Genomic DNA, 23623 nt, shown 5'->3' with positions numbered 1-23623 from the left:
GGAATGAATATTGGTTATATCGGTATCGAGACAACTTAATCTGGTGGACTATAATGGTAGTAATGAATTTGAAAAAAGAAATAAGTTGTAGTGTTTTTGTGTAACTATTGCGCGTAATGGAGGAATGAATATTGGTTATATCGGTATCGTGACAACTTAATCTGGTAGACTATAATGGTAGTAATGAATTTGAAAAAAGAAATAAGTTGTAGTGTTTTTGTGTAACTATTGCGCGTAATGGAGGAATGAATATTGGTTATATCGGTATCGAGACAACTTAATCTGGCAGACTATAATGGTAGTAATGAATTTGAAAAAAGATATATATTGTTGTATTGTATAGTAATACTCAAAGTTTTTCCTGATTGAATAAGTTTACTAGGGAATGAAGTAAACCACCCCATAGATTGATGTCCCCTTACCCTTTATAAAGTAAAAACCGAAGAAAGATAACTTTATCGTGTTAGATGTTTTCTGTGTTCGGTTTTCATTTTGGAAAGGCCCAATCTCCCCTTCACCCCCTAACAACATTTCCTGTTACGATAAAATAACTAATAAATAAGAATTTATTGAACACAGTGAAAATGCACTAAATGCAACTATTGCGCGTAATGGAGGAATGAATATTGGTTATATCGGTATCGAGACAACTTAATCTGGCAGACTATAATGGTAGTAATGAATTTGAAAAAAGATATATATTGTTGTATTGTATAGTAATACTCAAAGTTTTTCCTGATTGAATAAGTTTACTAGGGAATGAAGTAAACCACCCCATAGATTGATGTCCCCTTACCCTTTATAAAGTAAAAACCGAAGAAAGATAACTTTATCGTGTTAGATGTTTTCTGTGTTCGGTTTTCATTTTGGAAAGGCCCAATCTCCCCTTCACCCCCTAACAACATTTCCTGTTACGATAAAATAACTAATAAATAAGAATTTATTGAACACAGTGAAAATGCACTAAATGCAACTATTGCGCGTAATGGAGGAATGAATATTGGTTATGTCGGTATCGAGACAACTTTATCTGGTAGACCATAATGGTAGTAATGAATTTGAAAAAAGAAATAAGTTGTAGTGTTTTTGTGTAACTATTGCGCGTAATGGAGGAATGAATATTGGTTATATCGGTATCGAGACAACTTAATCTGGCAGACTATAATGGTAGTAATGAATTTGAAAAAAGAAATAAGTTGTAGTGTTTTTGTGTAACTATTGCGCGTAATGGAGGAATGAATATTGGTTATATCGGTATCGAGACAACTTAATCTGGCAGACTATAATGGTAGTAATGAATTTGAAAAAAGATATATATTGTTGTATTGTATAGTAATACTCAAAGTTTTTCCTGATTGAATAAGTTTACTAGGGAATGAAGTAAACCACCCCATAGATTGATGTCCCCTTACCCTTTATAAAGTAAAAACCGAAGAAAGATAACTTTATCGTGTTAGATGTTTTCTGTGTTCGGTTTTCATTTTGGAAAGGCCCAATCTCCCCTTCACCCCCTAACAACATTTCCTGTACGATAAAATAACTAATAAATAAGAATTTATTGAACACAGTGAAAATGCACTAAATGCAACTATTGCGCGTAATGGAGGAATGAATATTGGTTATATCGGTATCGAGACAACTTAATCTGGCAGACTATAATGGTAGTAATGAATTTGAAAAAAGATATATATTGTTGTATTGTATAGTAATACTCAAAGTTTTTCCTGATTGAATAAGTTTACTAGGGAATGAAGTAAACCACCCCATAGATTGATGTCCCCTTACCCTTTATAAAGTAAAAACCGAAGAAAGATAACTTTATCGTGTTAGATGTTTTCTGTGTTCGGTTTTCATTTTGGAAAGGCCCAATCTCCCCTTCACCCCCTAACAACATTTCCTGTTACGATAAAATAACTAATAAATAAGAATTTATTGAACACAGTGAAAATGCACTAAATGCAACTATTGCGCGTAATGGAGGAATGAATATTGGTTATGTCGGTATCGAGACAACTTTATCTGGTAGACCATAATGGTAGTAATGAATTTGAAAAAAGAAATAAGTTGTAGTGTTTTTGTGTAACTATTGCGCGTAATGGAGGAATGAATATTGGTTATATCGGTATCGAGACAACTTAATCTGGCAGACTATAATGGTAGTAATGAATTTGAAAAAAGATATATATTGTTGTATTGTATAGTAATACTCAAAGTTTTTCCTGATTGAATAAGTTTACTAGGGAATGAAGTAAACCACCCCATAGATTGATGTCCCCTTACCCTTTATAAAGTAAAAACCGAAGAAAGATAACTTTATCGTGTTAGATGTTTTCTGTGTTCGGTTTTCATTTTGGAAAGGCCCAATCTCCCCTTCACCCCCTAACAACATTTCCTGTTACGATAAAATAACTAATAAATAAGAATTTATTGAACACAGTGAAAATGCACTAAATGCAACTATTGCGCGTAATGGAGGAATGAATATTGGTTATGTCGGTATCGAGACAACTTTATCTGGTAGACCATAATGGTAGTAATGAATTTGAAAAAAGAAATAAGTTGTAGTGTTTTTGTGTAACTATTGCGCGTAATGGAGGAATGAATATTGGTTATATCGGTATCGAGACAACTTAATCTGGCAGACTATAATGGTAGTAATGAATTTGAAAAAAGATATATATTGTTGTATTGTATAGTAATACTCAAAGTTTTTCCTGATTGAATAAGTTTACTAGGGAATGAAGTAAACCACCCCATAGATTGATGTCCCCTTACCCTTTATAAAGTAAAAACCGAAGAAAGATAACTTTATCGTGTTAGATGTTTTCTGTGTTCGGTTTTCATTTTGGAAAGGCCCAATCTCCCCTTCACCCCCTAACAACATTTCCTGTTACGATAAAATAACTAATAAATAAGAATTTATTGAACACAGTGAAAATGCACTAAATGCAACTATTGCGCGTAATGGAGGAATGAATATTGGTTATATCGGTATCGAGACAACTTAATCTGGTGGACTATAATGGTAGTAATGAATTTGAAAAAAGAAATAAGTTGTAGTGTTTTTGTGTAAATATTGCGCGTAATGGAGGAATGAATATTGGTTATATCGGTATCGAGACAACTTAATCTGGTAGACTATAATGGTAGTAATGAATTTGAAAAAAGAAATAAGTTGTAGTGTTTTTGTGTAACTATTGCGCGTAATGGAGGAATGAATATTGGTTATATCGGTATCGAGACAACTTAATCTGGCAGACTATAATGGTAGTAATGAATTTGAAAAAAGATATATATTGTTGTATTGTATAGTAATACTCAAAGTTTTTCCTGATTGAATAAGTTTACTAGGGAATGAAGTAAACCACCCCATAGATTGATGTCCCCTTACCCTTTATAAAGTAAAAACCGAAGAAAGATAACTTTATCGTGTTAGATGTTTTCTGTGTTCGGTTTTCATTTTGGAAAGGCCCAATCTCCCCTTCACCCCCTAACAACATTTCCTGTTACGATAAAATAACTAATAAATAAGAATTTATTGAACACAGTGAAAATGCACTAAATGCAACTATTGCGCGTAATGGAGGAATGAATATTGGTTATGTCGGTATCGAGACAACTTTATCTGGTAGACCATAATGGTAGTAATGAATTTGAAAAAAGAAATAAGTTGTAGTGTTTGTGTGTTACTATTGCGCGTAATGGAGGAATGAATATTGGTTATATCGGTATCGTGACAACTTAATCTGGTAGACTATAATGGTAGTAATGAATTTGAAAAAAGAAATAAGTTGTAGTGTTTTTGTGTAACTATTGCGCGTAATGGAGGAATGAATATTGGTTATATCGGTATCGTGACAACTTTATCTGGTAGACCATAATGGTAGTAATGAATTTGAAAAAAGAAATAAGTTGTAGTGTTTGTGTGTTACTATTGCGCGTAATGGAGGAATGAATATTGGTTATATCGGTATCGTGACAACTTAATCTGGTAGACTATAATGGTAGTAATGAATTTGAAAAAAGAAATAAGTTGTAGTGTTTTTGTGTAACTATTGCGCGTAATGGAGGAATGAATATTGGTTATATCGGTATCGAGACAACTTAATCTGGCAGACTATAATGGTAGTAATGAATTTGAAAAAAGATATATATTGTTGTATTGTATAGTAATACTCAAAGTTTTTCCTGATTGAATAAGTTTACTAGGGAATGAAGTAAACCACCCCATAGATTGATGTCCCCTTACCCTTTATAAAGTAAAACCCGAAGGAAGATAACTTTATCGTGTTAGATGTTTTCTGTGTTCGGTTTTCTTTTTGGATAGGCCCAATCTCCCCTTCACCCCCTAACAACATTTCCTGTTACGATAAAATAACTAATAAATAAGAATTTATTGAACACAGTGAAAATGCACTAAATGCAACTATTGCGCGTAATGGAGGAATGAATATTGGTTATATCGGTATCGAGACAACTTAATCTGGCAGACTATGGTAGTAGTAATGAATTTGAAAAAATAAATAAGTTGTAGTGTTTGTGTGTTACTATTGCGCGTAATGGAGGAATGAATATTGGTTATATCGGTATCGAGACAACTTAATCTGGCAGACTATAACAAAGGTAATGAATTTGAAAAAAGAAATAAGTTGTAGTGTTTGTATGTTACTATTGCGCGTAATGGAGGAATGAATATTGGTTATATCGGTATCGAGACAACTTAATCTGGCAGACTATAACAAAGGTAATGAATTTGAAAAAAGAAATAAGTTGTAGTGTTTGTGTGTAACTATTGCGCGTAAAGCAGGAATGAATATATATTAGTTCCCAAGGTTGGTGGCGCATTGGCTGTAAGCGATGGTTGACATTTCTTACAATGCCAATGTCTACGGGCGTTTGGTGACCACTTACCATCAGGTGGCCTATACGCTCGTCCACCTTCCTGTTCTATAAAAAAAAAATTTTTTGTTTATATCGGTATCGAGACAACTTAATCTGGCAGACTATGGTAGTAGTAATGAATTTGAAAAAATAAATAAGTTGTAGTGTTTGTGTGTAACTATTGCGCGTTATGGAGGAATGAATATTGGTTATATCGGTATCGAGACAACTTAATCTGGCAGACTATGGTAGTAGTAATGAATTTGAAAAAATAAATAAGTTGTAGTGTTTTTGTGTAACTATTGCGCGTTATGGAGGAATGAATATTGGTTACATCGGTATCGAGACAACTTAATCTGGAAAACTATAATAGTAGTAATGAATTTGAAAAAAAATATGTTGTAGTGTTTTTGCTTAATTCAAAATCAAAGTCAAATTACGGAAAATTGGCTATGCAAAAAACGGAATTTTTAATCGAAAATTATAACTCAATTAGATGATTGTTATTCTATAGTTAGTTATAGGCTCTTCTCTAGGTATGGAGTAACCAACAGAGTGATTTGATTGGTTGATGATGTGTATTAGTGTCGATGAATTAAGAGATTCTTTGGTTGAAGTTTTATAAAAAATAGTAGGATATTAACTTTTTAAATAGCCGACCTTATGAATACTACCACGCTAACTCTTTTGGAGTTTTAAAGTCAAAATTTTCATTATGAATAAAGTATCAAAATAGAAACTGGTCTATGGAAATTTTGAACTTAATCAGAATTTAAAGAACCACCCATATGATTGAGTCCCCCAAATCTTCTTCCCACAATTTGGTCCTAACAATATAATACTACATCGATAAAGGTTCTTCTGTTTGGGACCTCCTTCTGGGAAGAAGGTCAATCGCCCTGTTATCTTCCTATGAATTACTGTAATAAATAAACAATAACGAGGAGCGTGGTGGCAGATTAACAAAATATGGACTATTGTGAAGTTAAATAATATATACAGAAACTTGATACAATAAGATAAAATTCAGATGATAGAAAAGAGAGCTGATCCAGGATTCGTCGCAAGAGTCGTTTGAAGAATCGAGCAATCCTGCAAAATAAAAATTAATAATTATTGATAACAGTTAATTCATAAGGATTTATTTATTTTAAAATATATTTAATGTACAGTAACAGTAACAGCCCGTTAATGTTCCACTGCTGGGCTAAGGCCTCCTATCCCTTTTGAGGAGAAGGTTTGGAGCTTATTCCACCACGCTGCTCCAATGCGGGTTGGTAGAATACACATGTGGCATAATTTCAACGAAATTAGACACATGCAGGTTTCCTCACGATGTTTTCCTTCACCGTAAAGTACGAGATGAATTGTAAACCCAAATTAAGCACATGAAAATACAGTGGTGCTTGCCCGGGTTTGAACCCACAATCATCGGTTAAGATTCACGCGTTCTAACCACTAGGCCATCTTGGCTTTTTATCTAAGGCATCTCTAAGCCTATATCTATCTATATTTAATGGGTCCATAACATACATGAAAATGTTAAGTGAATCGAGTGGTCAATAGAATGGACACCTTATCTCAACCCTGAGGCGTATTAAAAGCTATATAATGGATTTTTCTGCTAAGTGCATTTATCTATAGCATTGCATCATTGTGTGTAATAAATCCGACAGAAAATTATTCCCACCGTTAAATCGGTATCAGGCAAATTGCCGGACGTAAAAGCCAGGCATGTATATACAGTACAGTAACAGCCTGTCAATGTCCCACTGCTTGACTAAGGCCTCCTCTCCCTTTTTGAAAAGGAGGTTTAGAGCCCATTCCACCAGGCTGCTGCAATGCGTGTTGGTAGAATACACATGTGACATAATTTCAAAGAAATTAGACACATGCAGGTTTCCTCACGATGTTTTCCTTCACCGTACAACACGAGATGAATTATAAACCCAAATTAAGCACATGAAAATACAGTGGTGCTTGCCCGGGTTTGAACCCATGATCATTGATTAAGATTCACGCGTTCTAACCACTAGGCCATCTCGGCTTTTTATCTCATATATGCTTTATTATAATATTCATTGTTCAATTATTATCTGTGTTGAGGCAATATTCTTAAATTATTATAAATACTTACAATGGAAATTAATCCCACATCACTTCTTCGTCCATTAGAGCAACATCGGGAGGATGCCACTGGTTCTCGTAGGTCAGCTCCTCCCGCTGATTCTTTAACATTATCAGTGCATAGACCATCTCTGTAATGATACAAAGATATTCATGACATTAAGTTGATCTTTCGAATGTATATAAACGAACACCACTTCAAATTATGTTATATAATAACGCTGCAAATTTTAAAAGGTATATCATAAAATAGAAATTATTTATATTTCTTGTTTTAAAGTGCACCAGGAATACAAAAGATAGCTCAAGTGAGCACAAAAATGAATGTAAAAAATAAAATTCGCCATTTTTAAATAAATATGTCGTAAACGTATTCATTTACATTAAATAAAAATTCATAAATATATTAACAGCGGAGGGAAACACACTATCGCATATCTTAACATAATAAATAATACTTAATTTCAGTCGAAAAATCGCAATGCCCAGAAAATTCACTGTGCTTTAATTTTTGTAGCTATTTTTATGTTTCTTAACTCACATTTGCACAATTTAGTCTTAGTTTAACCACTGTTTACCTTTTTTTTCGTTCCTATGTTTTATTGAGTACCACTATGTAACATTTAGTTTATATATATATATTTTTTAATTTCGGTTTAGTCATTATTTATGTGCTTGCTGTGGTCTCCTTTAATTGAAGGAGCACACATATTTTAAAATATTATTCCACGATTATTATGTACTCGTAAGTGTGTATCTGTTGTGGGAAATCCTTAATAAATAAATAAATAAATAAATATTACTCTTGACTATCTTTTAGGCTTTGCAAGTCTAAATTATATGCAAAATATATGCAAATAATTTAGACTGAGCTGTAAAGCTGTTTTAAAACATAATTTTAATGTATTCATTTTTATAATAGAGGACATTTCATACCATGCAGCTCGAAATACTTGGCTTCAGCAAGCAGCAAGTCCAAATAAGGAAAATCAAACGGGATCAGAAGCTTGTGGTTGCGCAGGAAATTAAGGATATGACGGAACATTCCTCCATCCCTGTCGATAAAGTAGTGTTGTTTCAGCGTGTCCAAAACAATTGGGATGGCCCCCGAAAACATTCGCGAAAGTTTGGAGTCCGGGTAACTGAAAGCAGATAATAACTATTTATTTACAACTATATAGAAATATAAAAATCGCAGGATGACCAATTATTTTAGATCATTTCACTATATTAACATTACATAAACGTTAACACAAAATAGTTTGCAATGTTTGTTTACAACAGTTTGATATATACAGAATATAACAAGTTTGAAGTCTTATTAAAAAATAAACTAATTTGTAATTTCGATACTAGCGATCAATCTACTGAACTGAACATTTTTTGCTGGCTATAATTAACTATTGTCACCAAAATATTTAAAACATGAAAAAGTATATTAGTTTTTCCTGGGACATTATTCACACAAGGCCGTCTGATCCCAAACTAAGGAGAGCTTGTGCTATAGAAACCAGACAACTGATATACTTCATATACTACTTTTCTTTTGTGAATACATACTTATATAGATAATTACACAGACATGTTTATACACATAAATATTTGTCCTGGGTGTCGAACCCGGGACCTGCGACGCGAAAGGCAAGCATCTACCAACCACGTCAACTGGCTCGGCATGTATAAATTCTATAAAAATTCAACATACCTTTGACTTTGATAAAAGTGGTCTTATGTGTAAAATATTGAATCACAACTGGTCTTGTTTAATGATACCGTGCAACACTGAGCTGTCTGAGCAGTTAAAGCCAACAACGTGAAGTCTACAACACAAAGCTCGTATCAGATTTGATACTTTGATTGGATTTCATTTGCTGTACTGTCATACTGATAAAGAAAAAAAAATGCCTTCTGGATATGAAACTTCATTAGGCTCTCTTAAGGAAATTCTTTTTATACAGAAATGTTTTTCAGTCAGCGTGACTGCACTTTTAATTTATGATTTAGATTATTTACAATCCGATGACTTTAACTATTACACAAAACCATACATTTTTAATTATTAAGACGATCGTGAGCATTATTGAGAAGAATTTATTTTTACCTAAAAAAAAATTATAGAAATCTTTAGTTTTGCTTACTATACGAAAAAATATATTGTTTATTGTGTATTATATAAATATTGTGTATTCTCCTTGTCGAATCGAATCATTCGACCCCCCTTATTATGTTGTAAAGGATAAGGAAGCTAGCTTGCAGCGATTTCCATTTAGAAAAAATAAAACAATATTTTTTTAAATTTTCTGAACAAAATGTTTCAAAATTGAATATTCAAACAAAACTGGCTAGTAAAACGTCGTCCCGCCATAAATATTTGAAGTACTCTTTAAAAAAAACAGTGAGCGACAGCTAGTTTTCGGTATCGACATTTATTCAATCGTATTCTCATTGTGACGCTTTACAAGGTATACATTTGGAGGGCTATATATTTTCATAGCCTCAAGGGGGCTGATTAAAAGAGCGGTACAACAGCGCCGCGGGACACAGAGTGTAATATGGCCGCTAGCATCGCCGATGGCGCCACAAACGAGCACGACATAGATAAAAGTTAAAACAAGCTTATTTACAACCAACCTACATGCCGACCACCGCAAAACGAAACGATATAAAAAATTAATACTTTGTAACGTGTTACATTGTAAATATATAACAACTATTTACAATTTATATTAATTAGCAATTTATTGTGAAAAAAAAATAAAATTAATTACAATAATTTTACGAATATTAGAATCCGTGAAGTTACGGGTTTTAGCAGCTATAACTATAAAAGCTCTTACTGAAAGTGTTTACTTTTATTCAGTTTCCTCACTGTAATTATATTATTATATTAAATAGAAAACAAAGTATACCTACGAAACTTCGTATCATTACAAGTGATGCTAATAAAATGTTTTAAAATAACAAAGTCTAATGCATTCGTACTACTTGATTTTTTTTTTGATTAAGAATCGGTAATGTTATAAAAATCATCAAGTTTCATATTGATTGTTTTTAAATATTTTTAAATCAATATCATGTATACTTTCGTTTGATAAATAAAAAAGTACAGTCAGCATAAAAATTTATTGACAACCAGCTAACCAAATGTAATATGCATAGTTCCGTTCGAAAACATTAAACATATAGGAACTAAATACATGTCAGATATCAACATATATTTGGAGTCAGTATTGGGTCGAAGCTCTCTCGTCATAGCGTAAAGGTCTTGATTATTATATTTAGATAGTAAATATAGATAATAGTTGGCTGCCGATGCAGGTAATAATGTCAAAAAAATATTTTGTTCTGTTCTTTTAAAAACACTATAGAATACTTACGTTGTAAGGGTCTCGAGTGATGAAGTGTAAATCACACCACCAACATCGATATGAACAGGAGCTTTGAATGTTGAAGTAATTGCGACACGGGGAATCGGATAGCAATCGGGCACCGGCCTGTCGCAGTGGCCGGAGCAACCGGGGGTTGCAGCTTTCATCGGCAACATGGTCATGTTTTTCGGACCTGCAATTCAATTAAATATCTTTAAATAACACACCTACCTATGACTTATCGATTATATGACGATATTCTCTCTCTCGTATAAAAATTATTCAAAATTGAAGAATGGAAAAGATATGAAATATGAAAGAGTTCCTACGTAAACGTGCAATTCGTAACGCATAGTAACGTTTAGCATGTTATTGATGGAAATCGTTATAGAATTAATTACAACTGAGCTAAAGAACGACTGTATCCGTGATCAGCGGGTAATAGTGATTATTTTTGATGCCAATCAAGGAGTCATCTATATTGCGACTGTAAGATCATTATTGTCTAATATTGCGACTGTAAAATCATTATTGTCTAATATTGCGACTGATCATTATTGCACATCCTTGGTTTCTTTTTCATATCGGCACATTAATTTGAACTCAAAGCAAAAGGCATATAAGATATACTTTCTGCAAGGATGAATAATGAAATTTATTTGAAATTTATTAGTTTGAGTAGAATTACCTAGAGAATCGCGTGACCAAAGTTAAACAATCACGTTGTATTTGCAATAAAAATTTGATACTCAATAGTGTCGTAATGTAACATGGACGTCTTTTTTATATTTCAAGTAGATGAACTGACAAATAGGCCTCATGGATATTGGTCATTGGCCATAGACATTGGCACTACAAGAAATATTAACAAATACTCATCCTTCAATAATGGACTGAATAATACTAATTATTGCTGCTGGCGGTAGAATGTGACGTAATGAATGGTTGTTACCTATTTAGAGGGACTTGCACAAAACCTTATATTTGTATATATAAACATTTAAATTGAAAACTATATAAACAAAAAAATTTGAACTGAATCGTACACAATCGTGAGATACACAATATATATATTCTATAAGATATATTTCCATTAATGCACATAGCATACTTGTTCTTAAGAACCAGAATGCAAAGCTTAGCTTATAGGAGTATATTGAAAAAATAATTCAATAAGTATGTTCTTCTTTCTTTATATTATCTTCTTCAAAGTGCACTCTGGTCATAGCTGATAGATTAATCTACGGCGAGTTTGTCGCCTATGGCGAATTTCTGACGAAATGGAACTCTTCTGTAAATTGAATCTTAAATGGAATCAAATTCAAATTGTCGGGAATTGTAACCAGAGCTGTTCTTCGTAAACCAATTTCCTGAACACGGTGTCGAATCTTAAGAACACTTTCTTAAACAGCAGTAATATTATCAGCTGATCTTACAGTACATTGTGGTCCACACTTTTGCGTATCAGCTACAGACCCTAATTCTTTTCTTCAAAATCATCACTACACCATAATCAGTGCGTATTGTTGGAAAGCTATTCCTTCCAATAACAGTAATCGATTATTGATTTGCGTAAAGTGTTTTAACATTTAAAACTCGATGATATTTTGAATACTTTTCCATAATACATTCGTCATGCCTTTAACTGACGACTGTCAACGGTCAAAATTAATATTTACCAAATTGGTGGTACAACCTCTAATAAATTTAAAAAGTACGTTTTAATAATAATGACGATAAAAATGGGCTACTATTTGTATGGGCTATTATAATGTAAAAACATGCTTATTGCGTAAATTACGTCACTAAAAACAAGCTATTAAGATACATATTTATAAATACAAATACAATTTGGTAGAACATGATACAACTCGAACAGATTTCCTTACGACCATTTTCTACAGCGCCGAGCACGAGCTCATAATAAAATAGCAATAAATCATAAAAAATAAATTAATAAACTTACCTTGTTGACGAAAACAGTGCTGCCCAGATGTATTTATAACATTGGGTTTAGTTTATCTGAAATTAATAGAAAACGAAAAATAAATATATTTATATTTCCAAGAGTATGTTGAATATTTCACTTATTCTAGTAAATGTTTCGTCCTCCTCATTCAATCTGAGTGTAAGAAATTATATTATATAGCATATTTCATTATAAATAATACTGGGCAAATAGCCTCGACATCCAGTAAAATAATAATTTTATTCCGTTTTTTTTTAACAATAAGATATGATGACATAAACAGTCGCCAGGCTCTTATCCGTACCGATCACATATCGATCTCAATAGATCGCGTGAATAATCGCGTACCTGTAGTTCTTATTTGTCGTACAACACGACGAGCGATTTTTTCCAATTCTAAATTTCAGATTCTAAAGTGTAAATATAGTCTGTCAAGATAAAATATTTTCAATTAATATGTTATTTATTTTGATAAGGAACAATATTTTGTTATAATTAAACCACAGAACCACTGAACTACGGTTGTCATTATTTCCCTTTTTTAACATGACACAGAAATGATTACTATGAGTTATCTATAATGATATAATAATATGTATATGCTGTTGCTGACATTTCCGTGGACATTTTGAAGACTTACAAGAATCATCTTATTTTTTCAAATAATGTGCAACAAATTAAAATACTTTTCTTTTTGCCTGTGTCTGACCTGAAACTATAAATTAAAATATATGAAAGTTTAAATCAATCGGTTTTTGATTGAAACTATTTTTTATTCCTTGTAATAAAATCTTATGGTTCATTTAGAAGAAAATTGTGATTGAAATAAAAAAAAAATACAACAAGAAAATTTGAAATAAATCAAGGAAATTTTAAACGAAATATTGTGAAGAGTTTGTCAGTGTTCAGTTTAATATTACTTGTTGGTAAAATTAGTTGTCAATATAGATTGCGTGTGCAGTTCCTAGAACATGAGCTACATTGAGAGTTATACGAAGCAAAATGTACGTTTCTCATGACTCGTATTTTACCGTTGGTAACAAACGTTCGTTGATTGATCGTAATTAAAATGCAGCGCTTGCTTCTCGCGACTCGACTTCGAAAAAATTACTATAATTACTTGCCCAGGAATTGCTACTGTATTTCGGAGCGCTGCAAGCCGCTGTCGCGACATAGGCACCACTCTGGTCTGTCTGGTTTCATTATAAAAATGCCTCAGGCCGTTTGCCTACTCAGAATCCGTAACGTCAAGTGCTGTAGAGACGCAATAATGCGTTATTTCTACACATGTGTTATTTCTAGCGGTGTAACCACGCCTGTTATTAAACGATTTTAAAATAATATTGTATATATTCTGTGTAAACAATTTACATTTTAAGTATGCATTATTAAAAAACGTCACAAAGAAATTCATGTTTACTTAACAGACATGCAAACAATTGTTTAAATGTAATGCTATTTAACTCTCTCTGGACCACCGTTGACCATCATATAAATTATCCAAGAAGCACACGTAATACCATCCTTAAGGTTTATTTATGTTACATTGCTTTTATGCGCTTTGGCCTGCGGGCTCGTACGAGTCGAGCGTTTTTGAGTAAAAGACGTGCGCCGGCGGCGGTCCAGTCGCCGCTCATGCCCGGCGGGGTCCGCCGACGCCGTAGGCGCTCCAAGCCGCGTTACTTTGAATATCTTCGCGAACAGATCGTAAAAATATCCTATATGACCTGTTTCATAGTTTTATTTTTTATTTTTGTTGCTGGAATTTTATTGTTTAATTCTGTCATGAACAGATTTTTTTTCATTTTAATAAAACGGCTTCGTTTGTAGAAATTGTTCCTTTCACTAGGAAATGCAGTGCTAGTTGTAGTAAAAACTGAGATGGCCCCGCCGTTAGAATATGTAAATCTTACATCTACTAGTTATCTTTGGATCAAACTTGGCATTTTTAAATTTTTGAATTTTTAATTTTCAGATTATGTTTGTGATTCATCGTGCTTGGTGATAAAGTTTAAAGATAAGACATTAAAACGTGCATCCACCGAGCGAAATTGGAGAACCGTAGTCATCAGGATCACTGATTTCTGACAAGTCTTTTTCATTAACTGCCGAAGTCAGATCACAATTTACTTAGTAAAAATTTATATTAAATTATTAAAGTGAAGCTACATTAAATTATATTTGTGGCTTACTACCACAAATTTCCATTTTTAAATTAAATAATAAATTGCTCGATGCATTTATTTTAGCTAAGTTTAACCTGTGGCTTCACTCACGTGTTAGGAGGGGTATTAGGTTCCCTCTGTCCTTGTCTGTGCCCTTGATCACGTGACGTTCATGATGTAACAAATAAACATCTACAGAGTAACACATCATGGGGGTACTTAATATGATAAAAACAAAACCCATCACTAGCAATTAATAAAAGTTTCAAAATGTTCAAAAATTTGCATATTGTGAAGTCCCTAGTAATTGATTCTGCGTTTATATACCAATGACTCGTGTCAGTATGTCTTTAAGTCTGTGTGTATGTTCATAAATATTTCATTGAATTCCCGTTTCTTGAAAATAATATATAATATCAACTATTAATGAGTGTACCTTATTAATTGCGTAAAAAACTCACTCCATTTAAAATGACTCACCGATTTTAATTTGAAATAAAAAATAATATTAATATTAGTTGATACGACAAGGCTTGCTTAAACGTTTTTTACAGGCTGATTTGTTAAACTACGAAAGTTTAAGGAAATTAATAGTAAGTAACAAATACGTAGATATGTTCGCATTAATTTTTTTGTTTATGGACTCATTTTAAGGATTGTTTTTCATTTTAATATGTACGTAAACGTTAAATATCACAACGGAAAAACAATTTCTACGACGTCATTCGGGCGGCTTACTATAAAAAGTAGTAAAAATCCCCTTTTTTACAAAAAAACTCTACCTGTTCTGTTAACAGACTTCTTCTTCTTCTTTGTCGAGACACTCTTGTCAGAGCGGTCGTGGTCACCATGAAGTATTATGAATTATTCGGCGCAGATGTTATTCGCCTCACGAGACTATGCAGGTGTTATTTGTCAACACGTACACAGACTATTTCCTCACTCTCATAATTCGTTGGTAAATCCGGGAAATCAGACGCGACGAGAAACAGTACCTAAAAATATCGACAGGAAAACTCTATAACATTTCATTGATTCGACACTTAGTTTGAAGCTAGGACCTCGGGGTCTGCAACACCCTAGCTAGTAGAGCAACGAAGCACTTTTGAGCCATTTAAAGAAGGTCGTTAGGTGGAAATGTACTTGCATACTCATTTTCAATACTTATTGCAATTAGAAATGAAATTAAAGTAAAAATTACTTCTTTTTAAGTACTTTTCAATTTCCCTTAAAGTTATACATTTTTCAATTATTTTCTAATCGACACAGAATAAACATCAATCTTACTAATAAAGTTTGTTTAGCTAATGTATATCTAAAGACTGATTTATCTCTTTTTCTCATCACCAATTTTATATTTGAAACATAAAGACATCATTGTAATACTAATCACCTCTATACACATTTATAGACCCGTATAACTTCAAACATGAATTAGTAGTGAAACGGATGAAAGAATTGGCAATTTTACACTAATTGTATGTTCATTTTAACATCCGATGTAAACTTGCTGCATTTCACTCATAATAAAGTGCTTTTCACGCGGATATTAAAAAGCGTTGTTTGAGTAAACAGATACTCGAAAAATTGATGCGTTATTATATTTAAATCAAAGTAAGTACCGTTAAAAGCGTTTCATCGAGAACGGGCAATGAGTCGGGATTTTTAATTTAAAATATTTTACTAGACAGCCAACATAATGAGGGGGAGTGCAATTTCATAGCAATAATTAAACAGTTATTATAAAAAACGCTCAGTGCATTGAATTTTAAATACAGTCTAAGTGAAATTAATTTAATTTTGTTTTTTTTTTTATTTAGTCGTTAAACATTTTAGGCCTTGCTTCCTATGGTCCAACTTGAAGATCAAAGGTAAGTACAATCACAAAAGCCAGCTTAGATCTGACGATTGGTAGATTTATGGGGTTATACGTACCTAAGCATACTATATATATAATAAAGATAGATAATTACTAATCGCCATTACATAAAATGATAAACCAATTAATCTCCATTCACTTTTTTCTACTTTTAAACTTGCGTCGACTTGCATCCGACATGTGCAGTTTTCCTCAAAACATGACCTTTAACCGCCGAGCACGTTTAAAGAAAAATGTTATATTCTTGAAAATTAAAAAGTGGCTAGATTATTTGTAAAAAAGTCACGTAAATATTTGCTTAAATAATGATGATGATTGACCCATTTTGACGCAAACTACTTATACTGGGCACTATTATATAATACTCCCATATTTTCATAATACGCAATCCAACACGCTCGGCGAGACCTCCAAACTTCGAGTTGTTACGCAACTTTTTACTGACCTGACCCGGTCTTTAAACTCAGGACCTCGGGATGCATATGATGAACTAAATCACTAAATCAACGAGTCATTCAGTGCGGATCAAATAGTATCAACGTCCTTTTTGTAAATAAAATTTTGGTGCTCATTTAAAATAAAATCGGAATAATTAATGAAACTTTAATTACTCGAATGAAACTTTCATAATTAAGCCATGAAATCGATCTACCTTATTATTTGCCTACATATTATTTTTATTCAAAAATCTTGTTTAATTTTCAATACGAACTACGTTTTTCATTGTTAATATCATGTTACAGTGTATGAAATAATAATTATTTTAATAACCCTCGAATTCGCGGAAATAAATATTGTTTCCATGAACATTGCGTAAAGGAACCACAGCAACTCTAAACATCATAATACAATATAATATTCTATGAAATAAAATGTAACCTATTCACTACTAATTAATATAATTAACATTTACTGCGTGTAAATTAATTAAACATTTGTAGGTAGTAATTTATTAGCTTGCTAGGTTTGTTATTGCGATGTGTGAAGCATAATTATGTATGCTTTATGAAAATAATCTGAAATGAGCAAAGGTTCAAGTCAAGACATTAAATTGTTTCTCGCTTACACATAGACAAGCAGACAAAGGTAAAACTTTTTTGAGACATCTCAATTCTCGACTCGTAAGCCGTGACGGCAAGCGGAAGTGCCGTCCGCGTCTCCGCCGCCGCTCTTTCATGTGAGCATGCGTACTATATACTTCGTTGCTATATACAGTAACAGCCTGTAAATGTCCCACTGCTGGACTAAGGCCTCCTCTCCCTTTTTTTTGAGGGTCTTAACCGTTGCTATATGTTATCATAATAATAAAATATATATATTTATTTAGTTATTTTATGTTCATTGAATATTCTTTCAAGAACCAACACAAGCCGTCCCATGAAGGCTATATTTATGATTTATTTTTATCTAATAATTATCCTAATCATTTCCATAAATCTAATTATTTCCATAAAATATTTCATATTCAAATCATTTACCGTCTGTTTATTAAATTAATATCATATTGGTTTTGCTTTTATACGAATAATAAACGAAATAATAGTTTATCAATCTAATATCAACTAAACCCATTCATATTGATTGCTTTATGTGTTTGGAACCAGCTCAGCTTAACTGAGCTGGTACCCATTTTAATCAAAATTAATAATTAACGTCTAAATATTTGAAATGCAGTTTACAGATGAAATACATATATGAATTATTTAATTTTGGTATATACGAAGCACAATGAAGCTTTCGTATTACTACGAAGCTGAGGCCCCGAGCGGTGCTGCCGGCTACGAGGCCCCTTCCCGCTTTATCAATAGTTTATATTTTAGCCTAAGGACCCTCACCAACAAAGCGTCTTCGCCTAAGCAATCTTGATCTATTTAAAATATCGTCCCATATCTTTCGATTATGAGATAAAGGATAAAAAAAATATTTTTATCATACGTACCTTTTTCAAATTTCAATAGTAAAAACTACAATTACTTTAATGTTTTAAGCCAAGCACCATCCCGATAGACATAAATCCCAAACAATATTGGTTGGTCAGTGGTAAATATACAGTGAATGAATGATTTCTAACTATTGTTTTGGTATAAGTTCCCATATGAATGTGTGAATGGAGCTTTTACGGGCTTAAAGTACAAAACTTGAAACGCGTTTGATGTGACATAAAGAAAGAATTATACGATCTGATATGTGATGTCTAACTGAAGATTGCAGCTTCAAGCCTGAGTGCTACTGATACATGGTGTCTGATGCATCTCAACGTCAGATAAAATTCTGTGGTGTATCCACGATCTCACAATAGATCAGCGTGTTGCATTAAACTCTAAAACATCTCCTCGAGAGGAGAGAAAGCCTCAGCCTAGCAGTGAGATAATTAAGGCTGTAGCTTTATTTATTTTTTGCTTCAATTGAGATAAATTACCATCACAGTCATATTTTTTCATTTATATTCTCAAACTATCAATAAAACTGTAGTTCTAAATATAGATGTAATCCTTACAGAAAATGTTTATCTTAACAAAGGAAAACACGTCTTTATTTTATTTGATACATTCAAAACACATCATTATAACGCCCACCTATATGAAGAATATCAGTAAGCGCTTCAATACAAAATAAGTTGAATATTGGAAGAAATGTATTCAATAACAATGAAAAAATATTAAATTGGTATCACTCTAATTCCGATGCTTTGGGGATTATTGTACACTAGCTACCAATCCGGACTTCGTTCGGGTTCAATTCATATAGAGTAACCACTCTAAGGTCTACCCGCTTAAAGTTGAAATTTCCAAAAATTATTTCATAACGGATGTTTCGCTGTGCTTTCATTAGTCAATCAAATGATTTTATCCTCGTAAATAGGATTATGCTTCATGAAATGATCCGATTAGTTTATTCTACAATGTTATCAATTATATGAACTTCAATCTCAAAGCGGAACGTTCAAGAAACCATGCAACATCTACTATTGTAAAATTTAATTTATTAACTAATTCATATTGTAATTTCACGAACAACGTATAAATTTATTGTTTATGAACCGATTTTAAGGATTCTTTTTCATACAAAGTATAACTCAAATTTCGGACTCGATTTCATTGGAAATTTTAAAGGCTTTTCAGTTGCTTTATACTTTTTTTAAAACAATAATGGCTTACAAACTATATGTATAACAAAATTTCCTGAACTTATTCAAATACAAAAAGAAACCACTGGAGATATTTAATTTATCACCTTTTATCTTCTTCCTGCGTTGTATGAACGTAAGCGTTAAATGTCACAACGCATTTCAAGAAATAATAAAAGAAACTGAAAAAACTAAGGAAATACTTTACAGAAACGTTACACACGTCGAAAGGTACTTAAAATTAACTTATGCCTAAGAACGCAAGCCATTTATGTAACTAACTAAATACCAAATAGAACTTTACAGCAAAACTCCGATTAGCTAATCTTTTACTTATGATATTTTGTTACATTATATGTAATTGTGTTGAAGTAAATGTATTATATGTAAAATATTAAATGTTAGTTTATGAAATGATAAGCAAATTAAGATCACTAATCAGAATAAATAGTTAACGCTTATTGGTCGCCCGTTGTTTCTTCATCTGCCACCGACCAATTAGATTTTATTTAATTCACCAATGACCATTCAATTAAATTCGAATTAATTCAACTGACATTGTCCACCGTTTCAGAAACGAAAAGAAAGCAACACTTTGAGCAATTCAATCATTAATAGCTTTATTTATTGGCTTATGAATAGTACTTGCGGCGACAAATATTACGTGTAAACAAATTTTAAACGATTTTCTTAATCAAACGTTACATGTTTTGAGTTTTATTTTGAGACTAGCTATCCGTCTCGGTTTCTAAATTAAATTTATTAATTGCTAAATTTAAAAAGAAATGTAAACGAACGGCTGTGTACTAAAGGTTATTGTACAATTAATGAATTTGTGGATAATAGCATACCTTGGGAATTAAATTTTACAGTTTGTAAACGAAACGATATAAAGAAAACCGTTCAGTTTCTTTCGCTGGTTGTTATGATAACTGGGTGTTTCTTTTCCGAACCGCTGGTAGTTTCTATCTTGCCAACCATTGGTGAATGCCGTATGAAAATCCGTTCGGTGTTTTGAGTTTATCATATATTTTGTATATCACTAATTTTATCTATAGTAATAAATAGTAGGAAGTTTTTTGTAACGCTTAAACCTTATACTAGAAGTTGCAGTTTCACGATTCAGTTATACATTCTTATTATAATAAGTAGCTGCACTTCGCAGTTTCACTCGCTTTATATTTAGACGTGACAAGCGTTAATTTTATATGTTATATATAGAACCGTGATTGTCCAGTGGTTAGTATATTTGAATCTGAATCGAGTGTAGCAGGATTCAGCCCGGGATAGCAATATGTGTATCCAGCATAATGCATAATCCAATATGCATTATATTGGATCAACATAGTGGAATAGGCTCCAAGCGATTTCCTTCGCCAGGCAGCGGGACCTTTAAAGGCTGTTACTTCACTCTTTTTATACATAATAACTCTTTTAATAAAGTTATGTTTATTTTCAGTTTTCATCCGTCCAAATGATATCCGAGAACTTTAGTTTTAATTTCAGATTTTCCGATTTGTAATCAAAAGGTTGCGATTCCTGCAGAACTAAATTTAATTTAATGTTGAATTTTTGACTGTTAGTTTACTTGATTTCGTACAAATGTAACGTCACAGATTAAACGAAATACTTAAACATTTAAAGGGAGATATGATTACAGCGATCTCTTTCAAGAGATCTATTTAACAGAAGTTTTATTTAGCTTATTAAAATATATAGGAATGCCTTTTTTCGATAAGAACGCGAGCGCCAATGGATAAATCCTTACTAATATTATAAATGCGTGAGTTAGTTTGTACGTTTGTTTGTTACGGTTTCTTTTCTTAACTATTCAACCGATCATCATGAAATTTTGCATACAAGCCGCGGACGAAGCGTAGCAAATTATATATAAAAACTTACATATATATGAGATTTTAATTAAAGCACACAAAATAATTGTACCAATTTGTGTAATTCAATCCTAATGCGCCTTTTAAATTAATTATATCTTTATATAAAATTAAATTACATAAAGAATAACAAAAAGTGATTATATACTATTTGTATTAATTGAAACGAAACAATTTTAAAGTTCCACAAAATCACAATCATTAATTTAGTACGTTTTTTTTATTCCATCAAACGTCCACAAGCTTTTATCAAATCATATTTCATTTCAATAAGATTAAATTAAATTAAAAATTATGAAAAAAAATTAAAAAGCTTAAAGGTATGGACTCATTTATATGAACATTCCTTTAACTACGGAACCTTTGTAACATGAAACTTCAAAGGATCCAGCTTTTTTTATTCTTTTACTAGAAACTTAACAAGTTCTAGGATTAAAAATTCTAAAATAAACTAAACGATTAATTTTTCCAGACGTTATCTTTATTGTTACTAATATTATAGTAAAGGTGAGTTTGCTTATTACACTTTCACGTCTTTAGAACCTTATATATCTTAAATAATATAAATTAGTCAAAATGAAAAGAATTCAATAATAAAATTGTCTTGACTTGTCTAGACCGTACAGTAGAAACGCTAAGAAAATTCGACTAGAATTCGGTATATATCAGCGTTCACATTAATAATATATTACAATACAATTGTCAAATTTTGCCGCACTTTTAAAATACAGTAACATTAAAAAGATCTAATACATTTTCAATCCCAATTTCCCAAAATGTAAAACCCTATAACACATATAATGTTTTATATCTACGATCCAATGATTGTTGTCAACCTAATGAATACTTAGTGGAAGATCTTATTAGAAATATCTGAATTTTTAATTTTTTCGTTCTTTATGATTTAATTTATATGGATTAATGTATTGTAATATGTTTCATGTTTATAGTTTTAAAGCTATAAAAATTCAAAGATTTTTAGCAGCAGCATTTTGTAGGTAAGTTGACTTATATCAAATTCCTGTCAATATTGATTGATCCCACATCCTGTGACACAATATGAAACGTTTCATAAGCATAAAATGCTGCATTCATGTATACAAATATGAACTCGATCAATTATTCAACTAAAACAGACATTTCTTATTTGTCATTTGTTAATCCAACGAACCACTTTTGTACTTCATTAAACTATTTTTATTTACGAGTAACGAGGCGTTAAAATTCTTACGTCTTATTCATATATGTGACTTCGAAATTTTAAATTTAATGAAATCAGTTAACTTTATATTTTTGTCTTCATAGCACATTAAGTTACCTTAAATTCGTGTAGTATTTTTAATTTTCTCCAGCTGTGCAACTAAAAATAATCAAATGAAAGGAATTTGCTAATGAAAATGTAGCTAATCTTCTCTTCAATGGGTTAAATCGAGGGCCCAATTATATTGGCTTTAATGCTACCTTCACGGGTTCGAATTTCGTACCCTCCCCTCGTTTATAGTATGTTTAATGATATTTTTTTTATATCACCATAGAAGTTGCAATGTTTTAATGTATGCATGTTCGCGAACTATTACTGATTTCCGCATGCTAGATACACTAAGTACCTCTAGTAGTAAGTGGGAGACACATATTGTAACATGCGTTGTATCTGATGGTTAAGAAACTGACCCACATAAGCTCCAACGTTTCCCCTCAAAAGGAGATGCCTTAGTCCTTAGTCCCATCTGTGGGACATTTCCGTAACAGCCTGTGAATGTCCCACTGCTGGGCTAAAGGCCTCCTCTCTTCTTTTTGAGGAGAAGGTTTGGAGCTTATTCCACCACGCTGCTCCAATGCGGGTTGGTAGAATTCACATGTGGCAGAATTTCAGTGAAATTAGACACATGCAGGTTTCCTCACGATGTTTTCCTTCACCGTAAAGCACGAGATGAATTATAATCACAAATTAAGCACATGAAAATTCAGTGGTGCTTGCCCGGGTTTGAACCCACGATCATCGGTTAAGATTCACGCGTTCTTACCACAGGGCCATCTCGGCTTGACATTTTGAGTGGGACATTTACTTTTACTTTATACCATGCAATGCCTCGATAAGATAATAATATGTATTGATATAGTTTCAATATGAACCAAATATATAATATCTGATAGAATAAAATCAAAGTTTTATTTATTCATATTATGAATATTCTTTTAGGACAACGCATAGCAA

This window comes from Nymphalis io, chromosome Z (genome assembly GCF_905147045.1).
Source record: "Nymphalis io chromosome Z, ilAglIoxx1.1, whole genome shotgun sequence".
NCBI lineage: Eukaryota > Metazoa > Arthropoda > Insecta > Lepidoptera > Nymphalidae > Nymphalis > Nymphalis io.
Note: the sequence above shows the minus strand (reverse complement) of the source record.